General features: G+C 41.2%; 1 protein-coding gene across 5 annotated transcripts in view; it reads left to right on the top strand.

Moving 5' to 3' along the window:
* Positions 1-9,738: 9,738 nt before the first annotated feature.
* Positions 9,739-14,616, top strand: part of LOC138852627 (angiopoietin-related protein 7-like) — a 31,860-nt gene continuing 26,982 nt past the window's right edge. The window contains exon 1 of one of the 5 annotated variants that reach the window (XM_070084410.1): positions 9,739-9,778. The gene's annotated coding sequence lies outside the window, so the exon portion shown is untranslated. Of the gene's footprint in view, positions 9,858-10,359; positions 10,527-14,616 lie in introns of those variants that run through there. The other 4 variants (XM_070084411.1, XM_070084409.1, XM_070084412.1 and 1 more) reach the window with 4 other exon arrangements.

Genomic DNA, 14,616 nt, shown 5'->3' with positions numbered 1-14,616 from the left:
GACCAAAACGAGTCCTTGGTTTACCCGAAGGTGTAGGGAGGCAAAAACTAAGTGCAACAGAGAATGGAAAAGGTACAGGAGGCATAGGACCCAGGAAAACAAGGAGATTAGTTGAAGAGCCAGAAACGAGTATGCACAGATAAGGAGGGAGGCCCAGCGACAGTATGAAAACGACATAGCATCGAAAGTCAAATCTGACCCGAAACTGCTGTATATCCACATTAGGAGGAAGACAACAGTCAAGAACCAGGTGATAAGGCTGAGGAAAGAAGGTGGAGAACTCACAAGAAACGATCAAGAGGTATGTGAGGAGCTCAACACGAGATTTAAGGAAGTATTTACAGTAGAGACAGGAAGGACTCTGGGGGGACAGATCAGATGGGGACACCAGCACGGAATACACCAACAAGTGTTGGACGACATACATACAGATGAGGAGGTGAAGAAACTGCTAAGGGACATCGATACCTCAAAGGCAATGGGACCGGACAACACCTCCCCGTGGGTCCTTAGAGAGGGAGCAGATATGTTGTGCGTGCCACTTACCACAATCTTCAACACGTCCCTGGAAACTGGGCAACTACCTGAGGTATGGAAAACGGCAAATGTAGTTCCCATTTTTAAAAAAGGAGACAGAAAAGAGGCACTAAACTATAGACCTGTGTCATTGACGTGTATAGTATGCAAAGTTATGGAGAAGATTATCAGGAGAAGAGTGGTGGAGCACCTGGAACGGAACAAGAGTATAAATGCCAACAAGCACGGATTCATGGAAGGCAAATCCTGTGTCACAAACCTTCTGGAGTTTTATGATAAAATAACAGAAGTAAGACACGAGAGAGAGGGGTGGGTTGATTGCATCTTCTTGGACTGCAAGAAGGCCTTTGACACAGTTCCTCACAAGAGATTAGTGCAGAAGCTAGAGCATCAGGCGCATATAACAGGAAGGGCACTGCAATGGATCAGAGAATACCTGACAAGGAGGCAACAACGAGTCATGGTATGTAATGATGTATCACAGTGGGCACCTGTGACGAGCGGGGTCCCACAGGGGTCGGTCCTAGGACCAGTGCTATCTTTGGTATATGTGAACGACATGATGGAAGGGTTAGACTCAGAAGTGTCCCTGTTTGCAGATGATGTGAAGTTAATGAGGAGAATTAAATCTGATGAGGACCAGGCAGGACTTCAAAGAGACCTGGACAGACTGGACACCTGGTCCAGCAAATGGCTTCTCGAATTTAATCCTGCCAAATGCAAAGTCATGAAGATAGGGGAAGGGCACAGAAGACCACAGACAGAGTATAGGCTAGGTGGCCAAAGACTGCAAACCTCACTCAAGGAGAAAGATCTTGGGGTGAGTATAACACCGAGCATGTCTCCAGAAGCACACATCAATCAGATAACTGCTGTAGCATATGGGCGCCTGGCAAACCTGAGAACAGCATTCCGATACCTTAGTAAGGAATCGTTCAAGACACTGTACACCGTGTATGTCAGGCCCATACTGGAGTATGCAGCACCTGTTTGGAACCCGCACTTGATAAAGCACGTCAAGAAACTAGAGAAAGTACAAAGGTTTGCGACAAGGTTAGTTCCAGAGCTTAATGGAATGTCCTATGAAGAAAGATTAAGGGAAATCGGCCTGACGACACTGGAGGACAGGAGGGTCAGGGGAGACATGATAACGACATATAAAATACTGCGTGGAATAGACAAGGTGGACAAAGACAGGATGTTCCAGGGAGGGGACACAGAAACAAGAGGCCACAATTGGAAGTTGAAGACACAAATGAGTCAGAGAGATATTAGGAAGTATTTCTTCAGTCATAGAGTTGTAAGGCAGTGAAATAGCCTAGAAAATGACGTAGTGGAGGCAGGAACCATACACAGTTTTAAGACGAGGTTTGATAAAGATCATGGATTGGGGAGAGAGAGGCCCAGTAGCAACCGGTGAAGAGGCGGGGCCAGGAGCTAAGACTCGACCCCTGCAACCACAAATAGGTGAGTACAAATAGGTGAGTACACACGCACACACCTGTGAAAGTGACAATGGGTTAGCTCATTCTGTGGTTCCTGAGGTGAGAGAGAAAGAGGGAGATCTCACTGTATCACTGTCAGTGTTAAGGTGATATCGATATTGATGTCAAGAGAGTGCTGGAGGCCACACTGCCACAGAGAGATGTTCGAGTGCTTGTGGCCTCTGTAGAGGCCAGTATTGGCGAGATTTTCTGCTTCAGTCACTGTAGTTTGTTTGGGTTTCCTGCTTCTGTCAATGAAGCCTTTTGTGTTTCCTGCTCCTGTCAGTGCAGCCTGCCGTGTTTCCTGCTTCTGTCACTGTAGCCTGCCGTGTTTCCTGCTTCTGTCACTGTAGCCTGCTATGTTTCCTGCTCCTGTCAGTACAGCCTGCTGTATTTCCTGCTTCTGTCACTGTAGCCTGCTGTGTTTCCTGCTCCTGTCAATGCAGCCTGCTGTGTTTCCTGCTCCTGTCAATGCAGCCTGCTGTGTTTCCTGCTCCTGTCAATGCAGCGTGCTGTGTTTCCTGCTTCTGTCACTGTAGCCTGCTGTGTTTCCTGCTCCTGTCAATGCAGCCTGCTTTGTTTCCTGCTTCTGTCACTGTAGCGTGCTGTGTTTCCTGCTCCTGTCAATGCAGCGTGCTGTTTCGTGATTCTGTCACTCTAGCTTGCTAAAGCTTGAGGAACTTACCTTCCAGCAGTACCTGATGGGCTGGGCTGTTACGACCAATTCTCTTCAAAGATTTTTTTTATTTAGCAAAGTTGCATACATGAGCGGTGTGCTGCTATGTTTAACATGACTCTCACGTAGCTATATTTCTCTGTCACATTCCACCACTCGGCAACGATTTCATATACAGTGTTGAAATCAGTTAGTCAGTCAGCCTTGAGCTGGGAAACTTCAGGAAGGCAATGAAGATATCGTTAAGTTTTCCATTAATGGCTCAACAGCTTACAGCAGCTTCAGACGTTTTGTCTCAGTAGAGTTAATAATACGTGGGAATTACTATCTCTCAGGATGGTCTGTTAAACTTTATGCTATACACTGAAACATTTTTCTCTGTACGATCTGTGAGTTATGGATTAATTTGGGTGAGTAATTCTTCCGTTTTTTTTATCAGTTTTTCTCCCCATTTCAACCCCTTTCCTTCCCTCATCTCTCGTTCTATTCTCTTTCCTCGTTTTTGCCTTCTGTCCAAGCCCTCTCTCCCATCCGCTTCCGCTAGTATCCGCTGCCCTCTCATCCTCCTTCCCTATCCTTTCCTCTCGTCTTTCCTCCACTCGCCTCATCTCCCCTTCCCTCATCTCCCTTTCCCTCATGTCCCCTTCTCTCCACTTCCCTCTTCTTCCCTTCCCCCAAAAGGCAAAATGTTTTCGTGTTGCAGCGGCCCCTCACTGCCAGTTATGTCAACATAATCCTTGACCCTTCTACCACCACCACCACCACATCCATAACCACTACTACCATCCCCACCACCACCACCATCCCCACCACCACCACCATTCCCACCACCACCACCATCCCCACCATCACCACCATCCCCACCACCACCACCATCCCCACCACCACTACCATCCCCACCATCACCCCCATCCCCACCACCACTACCATCCCCACCACCACCACCATCCCCACCACCACCACCATCCCCACCACCACCACCATCCCTACCACCACCACATCCATAACCTCCCCCATCCCCGCTGCCTGAGTGAGTGCTGTGATAGGAATGACACACCTGCACTAGCCTCTGAATCCACCTGCAATGGCACCAGTCAATGGCACCAGTCAATGGCACCAGTGAGCTGAGAGGAAGTAACATGGGCATAATTACTGCACACAAACCCCGGCCACTACACACCAGAGAGAGAGAGAGAGAGAGAGAGAGAGAGAGAGAGAGAGAGAGAGAGAGAGAGAGAGAGAGAGAGAGAGAGAGAGAGAGAGAGAGAGAGAAAAGGGTTGACATAGGAGAGTCAACATTTTGCCGTGATAAAACAGTGGTTAACGAGAACGTGGACTGGTTAAGGACAAGATCAGTCTAACTTTGTTAACCACCTAGCGAAGACCTAGATCAGGTCTCGCTTCACTTCTCCACCACTCTGCCTTCATTAACGAACGTCTGCTTTTCAACGTATGTGGCCAGAACGGTGTATCGTATGTATTTGTCCTGCAGAATGAGGAAAATGCAAAGTGAGAGAGCGATAAATAACATACTTTCCTGTTATAGCTTCATTGCCATTTCATTTATTAGTAATTTGTGGTTAAATTACCTGAAAATAAGCTAACTAACGTTCACATAACTCGACTGGACTTAATCTAACCCATCCCAAGTTAACCCAGGTTAACTGAAGGAGAACATGACTCAAGAAATCGTAATGACACGATTGCAAATAAACCATACCCCCGGCCGGGATTGAACCCGCGGTCATAGAGTCTCAAAACTCCAGCCCCAGGACTCTATGACCGCGGGTTCAATCCCGGCCGGGGGTATGGTTTAACTGAAGGAGCTTTGTTGTTTGACGTAATCAAACTGGTGTGTTTTTCTGTCTCGTTAAATAGTACTTTTTCCACTCATTAATCACTTCATTGTGAAATTATGCAGATACAGTACATGCATGTGTGAACAACCAGGTCTGTTCATACATACTGTGAATGTAGAGGAATTGAATTCCATTAATGAAAATTAATTGTTTGTTGTGAATTACCGAAGGATTGGATGATACAAATGGAGACTAACGTGAAACAGGGATGAATGTTAATGTAAATGGAATGAGAAATAATTTATTTGTGGAAACTAATTTATACGTCTCAGTTTCAATATTTTTGTGTTCGTAATGCAAGGAACTAAATATTATTATCACAATTTTGTGGGGAGAAACACTTAACCCATTTGGATTACACAGAGCCTGGAGAAATGGGTGGAAATCAGGTGCTACCCATGGAGGAAAGGAATAGGTCCAATTCTTAGGATCAAGAGCCCTTCAGCAACATCTAGGCAAACTCAGTGAGATATGAGACAGTAAAGAAAATACTCCCGCGAAGTTCATTGCAAAGGTACGTTTTTTGACAGAGGTACCCTGAGGTACCCTTTCATGGCATTGAAAATTGGGTTGGGCAAATGTTTTGTTAGTGGGATGAATTGCAAAGGACCTGCCTAGTATGGGCCAGCAGGCCTCCTGCAGTGCTCCTCCTTTCTTATGTTCTTATGTTCAATAAAAAAAAGCTGTGAAAAAAGACCTGAGGTCATCCTCCAAAAAATAAAGCTATGGAAAAGACCCTGAAGTCATCCTCCAAAAAAAATAAATAAAGAGGTGAAAAGGAACTTGAGGTCATCCTCCAAAAAAAGCTGTGAAAAAAAACCCTGAGGTCATCCTCCAAAAAAATAAAGCTATTGAAAAGACCCTGAAGTCATCCTCCAAAAAAAAATAAAGAGGTAAAAAAAGAACTTGAGGTCATCCTCCAAAAAAATAAAGCTGTGAAAAAGACCTAAATGCAGAACAAAGTTTTTCAAGTACTTGAAAAAAAAATGAAAAAAAAAACAGGCCCAGTTTTGGTTGAAACATTATACAAACGAAGGACTCGTTTGTATAAATTATTTTTTCTCACCAGCTATGGGCACACTGCCTATGTCTCCACGAATAATCGAAGGTCCTAGACAACATATAACCATTTATACTGAAAGAGCTGCTGATCTTAACACTAAGCTATGTATGACCCTTATAGGTTTAGCGCTTAGTAATGATAATAATAATAATAATAATAATAATAATAATAATAATAATAATAATAATAAATAATAATTTTTTTAGCACCTCACTAGGACAAAGGTTCAGTAAATCATTATAAAGAAAAGATTTACCAGAGAAGTGTGCCCCAATTTGAAGGTAGTATTCAGCTCCACGACTATATTGTTGGCTAGTGTATCATGCAGATTGTTGCAGTGAAGTTTAAAGGAAGCTTTGAAGCTTCTCAAAGAGAAAAGCTTCATTTCTGAGCAAATTGGCTTCAGGACAGGAAAACCTTGCTGATTAGAATGCATGGCAGCCTCAGGGAAAGAAGAGACAAAGAAGAAGAGGACAGGTTAACTACATTTTCCTTGACCCCAAGAAAACCTTCAGCTTAGAACTGTGAAAACAGCTGACCAACGAACTCGGAAAGCAAGCATATATTTTGGGGAAAGTTTAAAGTTTGGATAACGAGAAGCCTAATTAGCAGAGAGCAGAATTTTATAATATAGTATGTGTTAGACTGACGGAATGCCGATAGCACCATACTACAGCAAACAATCTTATACGTTAGAAATAGCAAATTAGGCTGAACTTATGAGAAAAATTACCAACAAACTAGACTGGCCAGTTACAAGAAGGGTTGATTTCGAGCAACCAGTCCTCGAACCGACGTAAATGTAATGAAATGAAAACAATAAAAGGGGCAAGGAAATCTGAACGGTGTGCCATATGAATGATGAGCAGCTAGAGACCAAATAGTGTACGGTATGGATGAACAGGAGCTGGAGACCAGATAGTGTATCACATGGATGATGAGCAGCTGGAGATCAGATGATGTGCAGCCGGAGGAGAACAGATATTGTACCACATAAGTGAAGAGCAACTAGTGGGAGCCAGCAACTAGACAGATCTAAGAGCACACATCACAATACATTTATAAACTGCAACACATGTAAACAGTACAGAGTCGGTGCCTTAAAGTGACTTAGCAAACTTAAAAAAATCTTGCTGGTGTGTATGTATATATGCATGTTCTTCCGTTTAGGTGGTATGGACTACAATACCATCTGCCACTATACTCAAACACTAAAACACTGACCACTATACTCAAACACTAAAACACTGACCACTATACTCAAACACCACAGTCACTAGTGAATGTAGCCTTACAGCTAGTTCACGATGTACCAGGTGTTGCACACCCTGGTATGGATCGTTCAGTAAAACAAGCCAGATTGAAATACTTTTGGCCTCGTATGGCAACTGATATTTTTGAGTATGTTAAGAAATGTAGTGTCTGCATGCAACATAAAGGTAATGCTAATGGTCCTAATCCAATCCAAGTATATCCAACCACTAGCGAACCGTGGGAAAGAGTTGCGCTAGATTTGTTAACTAATTTCCAATGTTCCCTCCAAGGCAACAAACATCTGTGTGTTATGGTAGACCATTTCACCAGATATTGTGAGTTAGTTCCTATTGCAGATAAGACTGCCGAGACAGTAGCTAAAGCGTTTAAAGAACGCATTATCTGCAGGCATACCACCCCTAAGTCCCTAGTAACAGATAATGGAGGCGAATTCTGTAATGAGATTCTTGAAAATTTGTGCACCTTGTACAAGATCTCTAAATCCACCATTGTTCCTCATCATCCTGCCAGCAATGGGTTAGCGGAACGAACCAATAAGAAAGTACTTGATGTCTTGAGAGCCACTATCAATCCCAACAGTGAAACTTGGGATGAAGTTATACCTGATGTGCAGTGTGCTATAAATTCTGCTTACAATGTTTCTATAGGTGACACTCCACATTATGCATTGTACGGTGTAGATAAACGTTTGCCTTATGAGTTGTTATATTCTAATCCGAAACCAAATTACAACCCTGATGATTTCATAGCAACTCGTACCAGCTTAGCTCAAAGTGTTTTTAGAAGAATCCGTGAAACACTTCATAAATCAACAGCAGAATTTACAAGAGTCGCAAACACTCGAGCAAAGCCATCCAAAATCAAAGTAGGTTCGAGAGTTATGCTGATGAACTTTAACAAAACGTCTGCAATGCCAAAGCTTGATCAAAAGTTTGTTGGTCCTTATCGAGTAGTTGAACATATCACTGGTAATAAGTATAAGGTTAGAGAGATTAGTACTGGTCAGTATAAAGAATCGCATTTAGATCATATGAAGTTAGTATGTGATGATAATGATGTTCCAACCCAGACTAATGTGACAGACTCTGACAATCCTCCTGATCCTGTACTCTCTTCCTCTGATACTCAGTCAGACGATCAACCTGAATGTCGTTATTCCCTATGTACACGACAGGTATTGAGAAATCCTCAAGTATCATTTGTAACTTCCAATTCAGATTTGCCTCAAATACAGCATGAGTTAGCCAATACAACAGAGTTTGATCCTCCCAGAGATGACACTCATTCTGCATATGTCAATCTTACCCTAGCAGAGTTGGGGTTAAATGTAAATAACCTGTATAGATGAATAATTACAGTATCAACTTATCAGTATTCAAGAATTTTTTTTTTGTGTTCATGTTCTCTCCGCATTCTGAGAGTTAACAGTCTAGATTTGAGTGCACCGAATCTGCCTTTCTGTTAAACACTTCTTTCTTTGTATATATTCCTTCCTCAGAATCCGTAGATCACATGAATACAGATCGATCGATCAAATTTTTTTTTATCACTTCTATTGTGTAATCCCAACGTTGAGTTTCATTCGATGAGTTGTGCTATATTATACCTTGTATTGCATTACAGTTTCAGTTACGTCAGCTTCCATTCCAATGTTCTACTTATGTATGTTATAATGTTCAATTGTTGTGTACTTTGACATTGTATAGAATCAGCCCAAGCCGTATACCTGCCATCTCTAGTTTGTATTAGTTGTATGTCGGGACGACATACGTTAGCATCGCCGAGCTCTCAGTAGTAGTAACCAGTTACCAGTAACCAGTGTACCAGTAGATGACTCACTACCAACCGTCTCTGCCTGAATCACTGGCTGTATTCATATTGTTGCTGACCTAGCAGGATTTCAAGCGCCCCCTCGCCCATGGGCACTCCTTAGTCAGTCTCGCCAAGGGGCAGAGAGAGGCAGGTTCGGCTGTGGCACCCTTCCACATACTTCAGTTACAATATACGTACTTCCAGCCTACGTGAGTATTTTTACCCAATCCACGTGTTCGAACCCCACATGATAAAACATTAAAACACTGACCACAATAATCAAACACTAAAACAAACACTGACCACTATACTCAGACACTAAAACACTGACCACTATACTCAAACACTAAAACACTGACCACTGTACTCAAACACTAAAACACTGACCACTATACTCAGACACTAAAACACTGACCACTATACTCAGACACTAAAACACTGACCACTATACTCAAACACTAAAACACTGACCACTATACTCAGACAATAAAACACTGACCACTATACTCAGACACTAAAACACTGACCACTATACTCAGACACTAAAACACTGACCACTATACTCAGACAATAAAACACTGACCACTATACTCAGACACTAAAACACTGACCACTATACTCAGACAATAAAACACTGACCACTATACTCAGACACTAAAACACTGACCACTATACTCAAACACTAAAACACTGACCACTATACTCAGACACTAAAACACTGACCACTATACTCAAACATTAAAACACTGACCACTATATTCAAACACTAAAACACTGACCACCATACTCAAACGCAAAAAAAAAAAAAAAAAGGTTACAATATAGTAAACATTAAACATCGACCACTAAAACATCAACTTTTCGAGCACCAGCCATTGTAGCCCGACGATTAATGAACCGGCACCAGTAGCCTCACAGGAAGGCCGGCGAAGGATCCACATTTCCGGCGAGAAACCTGAGCAGTGTCTGCTGGGACTCAAGCTCGGAAATAAAAAAGAAGAGAAAAACGGTCCCTTCATTATTCCGTGGTTAGCAGCTGAGGTTTGCCAGTCGTGGGTGAGCGTTGTTGGAGGTCAGTGGGTAAAGCAGCAGTAAGAGTTACGACTCTTGGGGCCCTGAGTCTCCCGAAACGAACTGGGCGCTGGAGGGCGGTGAGAGACGCAACACAAACAGTCCTGGTCTCCTTCGCGTATACTGCCTCCTACCAGGCAGCAGCGGAGCTGGAGGCCGGCCCTACATCACCTCGAAATAATTGACTCAAAGGAAACTTGAGTTCATATGCCCGCGTAGACAAGAGGCCATACACCCGTATATTGATTCCCGATAATAAAACCGCCTCATTGGACGCCTGCCAGTTCATCAAGATTTTAATTGGGCAATTAGTGTGTTTCTAAAACAGGAGCGATGCAGAGAGTGCTTAATGGAAAAGTTCTGTTGAATATTAAGTCAACTTTGACGAACATGCAACAGTGTTTGTGATAACTAATGGAAAGTGATGGAAAAAAATTAATATATATATATATATATATATATATATATATATATATATATATATATATATATATATATATATATATATATATATATATATCGTGCCGAATAGGCAGAACTTGCGATCTTGGCTTAAATAGTAAGGCTCATCTTGCCATATAGGACAAGTGAAAATTTGTGTATGCAACAATTTCGCCAAAATCATTCTGAACCTAAAGAAAAAAATATATTTCACTGCGTTTGTTTAGTATTAAATTACTGTAAACAAATCTAAAATATATTTAGATGGGTTAGGCTAAAATAAATTGCGCTTGTTATAATAAGGTTAGGTAAGTTTTCTAAGTTCTTTTTGGTGCAAAATTAAAAATTTTTCCATCAACATTAATGAAAAAAATATATCTTTAAACGTACAAGAGAAAATTTTAGGAAAGACTTAATTTTAAATGAGTTCTTTCTAATTGAAGAGTTTTACATATTCGGTACGTTTATTGTCTTCTCTGAGGATGAGGGTCCCCATTCCAGCTATAGAGGTGGTACTTCCCTATATATATATATATATATATATATATATATATATATATATATATATATATATATATATATATATATATATATATATATATATATATATATATATATATTTAACAAGTCGGCCGTCTCCCACCGAGGCAGGGTGACCCAAAAAGAAAGAAAATCCCCAAAAAGAAAATACTTTCATCATCATCATTCAACGCTTTCACCTCACTCACACATAATCACTGTTTTTGCAGAGGTGCCCAGAATACAACAGTTTAGAAGCATATACGTATAAAGATACACAACATATCCCTCCAAACTGCCAATATCCCAAACCCCTCCTTTAGAGTGCAGGCATTGTACTTCCCATTTCCAAGACTCATGTCCGGCTATATAAAAATAACCGGTTTCCCTGAATCCCTTCACTAAATATTACCCTGCTCACACTCCAACAGCTCGTCAGGTCCCAAATACCATTCGTCTCCATTCACTCCTATTGAACACGCTCACGCACGCCTGCTGGAAGTCCAAGCCTCTTGCCCACAAAACCTCCCTTACCCTTTCCTTCCAACCTTTTCGAGGACGACCCCTACCCTGCCTTCCTTCCCCTACAGATTTATACGCTCTCCGTGTCATTCTACTTTGATCCATTCTCTAAAAATGTCCAAACCTCCTCAACAACCCCTCTTCAGCCCTCTGACTTATACTTTTATTAACTCCACACCTTCTCCTAATTTCCACACTCCGAATTTTCTGCATAATATTTACACCACACATTGCCCTTAGACAGAACATCTCCACTGCCTCCAACCGCCTCCTCGCTGCTGCATTTACAACCCAAGCTTCACACCCATATAAGAGTGTTGGTACTACTATACTTTCATATATTCCCTTCTTTGCCTCCATAGATAACGTTTTTTGTCTCCACATTTGCCTCAATGCACCACTCGCCGTTTCTCCTTAACAATTCTATGATGAACCTCATCCTTCATAAATCCATCCGCCGACACGTCAACTCCCAAGTATCTGAAAACATTCACTTCTTCCATACTCCTCCTCCCCAATTTGATATCCAATTTTTCTTTATCTAAATCATTTGATACCCTCATCATCTTACTCTTTTCTATGTTCACTTTCAATTTTCTACCTTTACACACACTCCCAAACTCATCCACTAACCTTCGCAATTTTTCTTTAGAATCTCCCATAAGCACAGTATCATCAGCAAAAAGCAACTGTGTCAATTCCCATTTTGTATTTGATTCCCCATAATTTAATCCCACCCCTCTCCCGAACATCCTAGCATTTACTTCTTTTACAACCCCATCTATAAATATATTAAACAACCATGGTGACATTACACATCCCTGTCTAAGACCTACTTTTACCGGGAAGTAGTCTCCCTCTCTTCTACACACCCTAACCTGAGCCTCACTATCCTCATAAAAACTCTTTACAGCATTTAGTAACTTACCACCTATTCCATTTACTTGCAACATCTGCCACATTGCTCCCCTATCCACTCTATCATATGCCTTTTCTAAATCCATAAATGCAATAAAAACTTCCCTACCTTTATCTAAATACTGTTCACATATATGCTTCAATGTAAACACTTGATCTACACATCCCCTACCCACTCTAAAACCTCCTTGCTCATCCGCAATCTTAGATTCTGTCTTACCTCTAATTATTTCACTTATAACCCTACCGTACACCGTATATATGGGGATGTGGAACAGAATTCTTCCTCCATAAGCCAAGTGTGTCGTGAGAGGCGACTAAAATGCCGGAAGCAAGGGGCTAGTAACCCCTTCTCCTGTATATGTGTTACTAAATGTAAAAGGAGAAACTTTCGTTTTTTCTTTTGGGCCACCCCGCCTCGGTGGGATACGGCTGTGTGTTGAAAGAAAGAAAGATATATATATATATATATATATATATATATATATATATATATATATATATATATATATATATATATATATATATATATATATATATATATATATATATATATATATATTTATATATATATAAATCTACACATCCCCTACCCACTCTGAAACCTCCTTGCTCATCCGCAATCCTACATTCTGTCTTACCTCTAATTCTTTCAATTATAACCCTACCGTATACTTTTCCTGGTATACTCGGTAAACTTATTCCTCTATAATTTTTACAATCTCTTTTGTCCCCTTTCCCTTTATATAAAGGGATTATACATGCTCTCCGCCAATCCCTAGATACCTTCCCCTCTTTCATACATTTATTAAACAAAAGTACCAACCACTCCAACACTATATCCCCCCTGCTTTTAACATTTCTGTCATGATCCCATCAGTTCCAGCTGCTTTTCCCCCTTTCATTTTACGTAATGCCTCACGTACCTCCACCACACTTACATTCTGCTCTTCTTCACTCCTAAAAGATGGTATACCTCCCTGGCCAGTGCATGAAATTACAGCCTCCCTTTCTTCCTCAACATTTAAAAGTTCCTGAAAATATTCTCGCCGTCTACCTAATACCTCCATCTCCCCATCTACTAACTCCCCTACTCTGTTTTTAACTGACAAATCCATTCGTTCTCTAGGCTTTCTTAACTTGTTTAACTCGCTCCAAAATTTTTTCTTGTTTTCATTAAAATTTCTTGACAGTGCCTCTCCCACTCTATCATCTGCTCTCCTTTTGCACTCTTTCACCACTCTCTTCACCTTTCTTTTACTCTCCATATACTCTGCTCTTCTTATAACACTTCTGTTTTGTAAAAACCTCTCATAAGCTACCTTTTTCTCTTTTATCACACCCTTTATTTCATCATTCCACCAATCACTCCTCTTTTCTCCTGCCCCCACCCTCCTATAACCACAAACTTCTGCCCCACATTCTAATACTGCATTTTTAAAACTGTTCCAACCCTCTTCAACCCCATCCCCACTACTCATCTTTGCACTAGCCCACCTTTCTGCCAATAGTCGCTTATATCTCACCCGAACTTCCTCCTCCCTTAGTTTATACACTTTCACCTCCCTCTTACTTGTTGTTGCCACCTTCCTCTTTTCCCATCTACCTCTTGCTCTAACTGTAGCTACAACTAAATAATGATCCGATATATCAGTTGCCCCTCTATAAACATGTACATCCTGGAGCCTACCCATCAACCTTTTATCCACCAATACATAATCTAACAAACTACTTTCATTACGTGCTACACCATACCTTGTATATTTATTTATCCTCTTTTTCATGAAATATGTATTACTTATTACCAAATTTCTTTCTACACATAGCTCAATTAAAGGCTTCCCATTTACATTTACCCCTGGCACCCCAAATTTACCTACTACTCCCTCCATAACATTTTTACCCACTTTAGCATTGAAATCCCCAACCACCATTACTCTCACACTTGATTCAAAACTCCCCACGCATTCACTCAACATTTCCCAGAATCTCTCTCTCTCCTCTACACTTCTCTCTTCTCCAGGTGCATACACGCTTATTATAACCCACTTTTCACATCCAATCTTTATTTTACTCTACATAATCCTTGAATTTATACATTTGTAGTCCCTCATTTCCTGCCATAGCTTATCCTTCAACATTATTGCTACTCCTTCTTTAGCTCTAACTCTATTTGAAACCCCTGACCTAATCCCATTTATTCCTCTCCATTGAAACTCTCCCACCCCCTTCATCTTTGTTTCACTTAAAGCCAGGACATCCAGTTTCTTCTCATTCATAACATCCACAATCGTCTCTTTCTTATCATTTGCACAACATCCACGCATATTCAAACTTCCCACTTTGACAGTTTTCTTCTTCTTATTCTTTTTAGTAATCTTTACAGGAAAAGGGGTTACTAGCCCATTGTTCCCGGCATTTTAGTTGACTTTTACAACA

This window comes from Cherax quadricarinatus, chromosome 13 (genome assembly GCF_038502225.1).
Source record: "Cherax quadricarinatus isolate ZL_2023a chromosome 13, ASM3850222v1, whole genome shotgun sequence".
NCBI classification, from domain to species: domain Eukaryota; kingdom Metazoa; phylum Arthropoda; class Malacostraca; order Decapoda; family Parastacidae; genus Cherax; species Cherax quadricarinatus.
Note: the sequence above shows the minus strand (reverse complement) of the source record. Positions and strands in the feature narration are given on the sequence as shown.